Raw genomic sequence first — 4,779 nt, 5'->3', positions numbered from 1 at the left:
AGGAGAGGAGAGGAGAGGAGAGGAGAGGAGCTGGGTGCTGGGGAGATGGACCACCCTGCTGAGCCCTGAGACCACCTTCCAATGGGTAAGGGGAGGAGAACGTGAAGATTTGCCATTGGGACGGGGTGCAAGAACCAGCCCCAGGCCGTCCAGAAGGGCCGATACCAGGAGAGCTTTGTGGTGCTGCTCCAAGGGAGTGCAGCCGTTGTGGCCACCAGGAGCTGCTGCTGGGGAGCACAGGGGCTGTCTCAGGCCAAGGAAGGGCTGGCACTGATGGAGAGGTGGTTTCCAGAAAGACAGAGAAGTGGGTTTTTCCTATTTTATTCAAAACCCAGAGGACTCCAGGTTTTGCTCTCCATCTCCCCGCTCCGCCATGCCCTGCAGCACCTCTCGCCCTCTGTGTGCCCCAGGCCAGTAACCGATACCCCTCTTTTCCTGCTGGTGAACTGCAGCTGAAACATCCCCTCACCCTGCTGAGTCCTGGCCACTGTATTGGCCCCAGTTCCCGATGCCCCAAAGGCCAGCGGGGCACGGCTGGGACACGGGAGGCTCTGTGGCTCCTGCTCGGGGCTGTGCCGGGTGCTCCTGGGCTGCGGCTTCCCAAGACCAGGACAGGGATGAGGGTGCATGGGTTCTACACGGCAGCTTGTATGGCCTTTCCAGCACCGCTTCTCTGTGTTCCAGAAAGGTGGAACAGCAGACATGTCCCCCGCTGCCTGCAGAGCCCTCACATTACACCCAATACTCATCTCATCCCTCGGCCATCCTGTCCACTGCCAGCCTCACACTGCTCCCAGCCCCTCACAGCCCAGAAAACAAGGTGCCCAGACACACGGTCCCTGCCATCCCACTGCACCCGCCGCCCCGCTCCAGCTCTCATAGGATTTGGGTCTCCCTCCGGCGGGGGCCGCTGCCACTTCCCTTGGCCACCGCTGCCAGCTGTGCTCGGTGGCAAGGACGAATGTTTGCATTGGCTCAGGACGTTGGCTCAGATTTTGTGTATATAAGGCAGAATTGGTTTTCCTTTTTATTTTTTAGGCATTGGTGAAAATAAAAGCGAGCAGGAATCCCTCATGCCACGGGTTTGTTGCTGTCTCCTCTGGGCCCATGGTGCTGTGGCAGGGGAGGGATGCCGGCTCCAGGGATGCACCGGTGCCGATGTCCCCAAGTGTGGCTGGGGTTGGGAGTGAAGGGTCCTGCCAAAACTGGTGCGGATGGATGTCTTGATGCAGCAGGCTTGCCCCTGTAGCACGCAGTGTGCCCGTTCTGCAGCGGCATTGCTGGGGGTGGCCATGGCCTTTGCCACCAAGAGGGCTGGCTGTGCCGGGCGACCCGATGGCTGCAAACTCACAGCCCCAGGGGCAGCCGGGGAAAGGGTGAGGCTGGGTTTGGGCTGGCAGAGGCCAAAGAACAAGGCCAGTTGCCCACCGACGTGGCCACCTCCCATTGGTGCCTCCTGGCCTCTAATCTTGTTTTATGGCTGTTGACGGGCTGAATATCCTCCTTGTCCAAGAAAAGAAAACAGAGAATGAGGATGTGAGATAGTGCCCGAGACAGCTGGCATCAGTGCCCGGCACTCGCCTCTCTCCATCCCAGCCATGTCTCCCCGGTCCTGTAGGGTACCGAGCAAGGGACTGCCCTCGAATCCCTGCCCAAAATGGCTCCTCCAGCCCCAAAATGTGCCAAGCATTTCCTGGAAAGAGGCGGGACGTGTGTGCTGGGGTGCCCGGGCAGGGCAGGTGGCTGCAGAGGGACACCTGATGCAGGATAAAGTCCTCGTGGGTGGAGATGGAGGAGCAGGGGCAGGGTGAGGTGGCATTGCAGAGAGAGGGACAGAGCAAAGGGTTTTTTCCTGATCTTGCGACAGTGGCTGCACCTACCACTGCACCCTGGTGACCCCATGCTCGCCAGCACGGCGCCTGGGCTGCCTGCGGCATGGGACCACCGCTGCGAGGGGGTGTTGGGCACGGGGGGCTGAAACAGGCCAGGGGAGGCAAAGGAAATGGGGCTGGCACCATATGGGAAAAGGGATGGGACTGGATGGGCCACCTGGCCAAAGAGCTGGGACAAGTGGGGTCCACGCTGGGGGCTGGCTCCTCCACACACATTCTCCTCCCTTACCGGGCTTTGCCTGCCTTTGACATCCAATTTTGTCGTTGCCACATGGGGACTGGCCGGTGGGATCCTGCCCTGGCAAGGGACTGGGTGGTGGCAGCCCAGCCCTGGGCCACCACCATTGCCTGCAGGGTCTTGCTCAAGGGGGAAGCTTGAAGGGGAAGAGAGTCCGGGGGGGATGAAATGGCCATCTCCCAAATGCGCTTGCTGCATTGGGGTGCCCATGGGTGGGCTCAGGGCCGAGCTGAAGAGAAGATGCTCCACTGCCCGCCCGGAGAGGCTGCGGGTGCCGTTGACAGGATGAAATTCCAACTGATACCCTAATCTGGCGCCTGCCTGTTTGCACAGCAGGGTAAAAGTCCAGCGAGCCGTGGGCTGTGCCCTTGGGTCCCTGCCACCCATGTGTGCACAGGGAGCCGGCACTGGTGGGAAGAGGCAATAAATGCACCCACACGCCCAGCCACCCCTTCCCCCAACACACACACACGCCCCTTGGCCGGGTGACGAAATGCATCTGCTGCATCCCTGCTCCAGTGTCCAGCCCTGCCTCCCTCCAGCCGCCATTGGGGCAGGGATGGGTGAGCCCTGCGAGGTCCCCCCCATGCCAGGAAAGGGGCTGGTGGACCCCATGTCCCCATCACCTTTGGACCTTTGGTCCCAACCTCCCGGACATGTGTCAACCTGACGGTTGCACCTCCAGCAGGTGACAGGCACCCGGTTTTAGCACCTGCAGCAGCTGCCTCCCAAGCCGCACAGCCCCACAGGGAGCCTGGTCCTTAAGGGGACAGCCTGGCCCCATGGCCAGGGGACCCTGGGGACTGTCCCCAACAAGCCCCCGCAGTTTCTTCCTGTTCCTTCCTCTGTGCTTCCCACCGGCTCCCGCTGCCCGGCTGCACCCCTCCTCGGAGAAATCTTGAAATCGTCATCAAAATAAGGCCACGCACACCAGGTGGCCAAAAATGCTGCCGGCCTGCCAGCAGCCTCCAGCATGGCACGCTTCCCAGCGGTGACTAACCGGAGCGCCGCTGCCGTTGTCGCCCTCCTCGCGTCTTGTGGAGCGGATCTGGGCACGGTCCCATCTTGCTGTCAGCCACCTTCTTGCCTCTTCCCGGCTGGCTGCTGCCGGGATGCGGGTGGGCTGCCCCAGCAGGGTGGGCAAGGGTGTTTCCCCAGCCTGTGTGCTGCCCTCTCTTTTCCGACCGATGGCAGGCAGTGTGGGCAGCGCCAGTGCCTGTTGGGCACTGCTTCGGGATGGAGAGACACGTGTTTGCTTTTCTGCAGCCCTACCACCCTGTTGCACCTGTGCTTCAGCCCATGGGAAGGGAAAGGTTTAGTTGATGTCTCAGGGGTGGTTTGGGGTGGGGTGGGAGAAGGCAAAGCTTGCTAGAAAATGCTTGCAAGCCCCATGCGTGCTCCCAAGTGCTGGGCCCTTGGGGATTGGGGCATGGGGACAGCAGTGTGACACCGCTGTCCTCTGCCTGAGCTCTTCTGGATTTTCTGGGGTCCCTGGGCTGCACTGCTCCTCATGGGAACACCTCTCCAGCTCCTACTGCCTCTGGCGGGTGCTGTTCCATGAGGTGGGTCTCTTGCCAGCTCCATGGCAATGCGAGACTTGAGCCAGCCCTGCAATGAGATGCTGGAGCACCCCAGATGCCTGGAAGGAGGTGTCTACTCCTGGGTGGTCCCAGGGGATGGAGAGCTGATGGTGCTACCAGAGCAGCACCAGCCAATCCAGAAAAGGGAGCTCCAGACACAGAGCATCGCACTGGCAGCAGTATCAGCACGGACATTTCAGGGTAGCATCAGCCTCGGGTGCCTCTGCTGGTAAATATTGCCCCGGAGACAAGAAGAGGTGGGCTGGAAGTCCACCCAGGGAAGGCTGGGTGGCTTGTGCAGGGTTCGGTCCGTGCTGGCGACACGGGGCTGGGGCAGCTGTAACAGGGTGGAACCTGCCTCTCCCCTCCCATGCAGCAGCAGTGGCCATGGGACACTTCTCTTTAGGTGGATCCCAAGGGAAAAAGCCAATGGGGTGATTCAGATCACACAGGCACAAAATGCAAACAAAGCATCCCTGTCCTGAGCAGGAAGGGTGAAGCTGGGACGGTGCCCAACACAGCCCCCAACCTGGCCAGCTCCGGGCTCAGCCTTCCCCACCAGCATCCTGGCAGAGGGGGAAGTAAGTCCGAGGCAGGTAAAGCCTGGATGGGTGAATTCCCAAAACCCTTTTTTTTTCTTTTTGAGGAAGCTGCGAGTGTGTGAAAAAAGATGTTTGTTGGGTTATATAGCCTGCTCCTTCCTCCTTTCCCGCTGGGAAATCCGGGTAAATGTTAGCTCTGAAAGACTCACTGTGCAAACGCCGAGCCACTTCCTCATGTTTCTGCAGAAATGTGTCTTTATGCTCGGGATCCGTTTCCTTTCGGGGAAAATTTTTGGAAGTGTTTGGAGGGCTGTAGGAGCACGACTGCCATTGAGATTGTAGGGAGATTTGCTCTTATGTCGGGCAGGCTGGGTCCTCTTGGTCCCAGTCCCATTGTGGTCATCCACATCCCCAGTGCTGCCTGCTCAGCCTTAAACCTGGGGAGCAAATCATCTGGGGACAGGTCTGGGGCAGGTTGGTGCACCATAGGGCATTTGCAGGGAAAAGGGACACACACCCCCTGATGC

Source organism: Egretta garzetta, unplaced genomic scaffold, assembly GCF_000687185.1.
Source record: "Egretta garzetta isolate BGI_Z169 unplaced genomic scaffold, ASM68718v1 scaffold270, whole genome shotgun sequence".
Classification (NCBI taxonomy): Eukaryota; Metazoa; Chordata; class Aves; order Pelecaniformes; family Ardeidae; genus Egretta; species Egretta garzetta.
The sequence above is the reverse complement of the archived record's forward strand: the minus strand, read 5'-3'. Positions refer to the sequence as shown.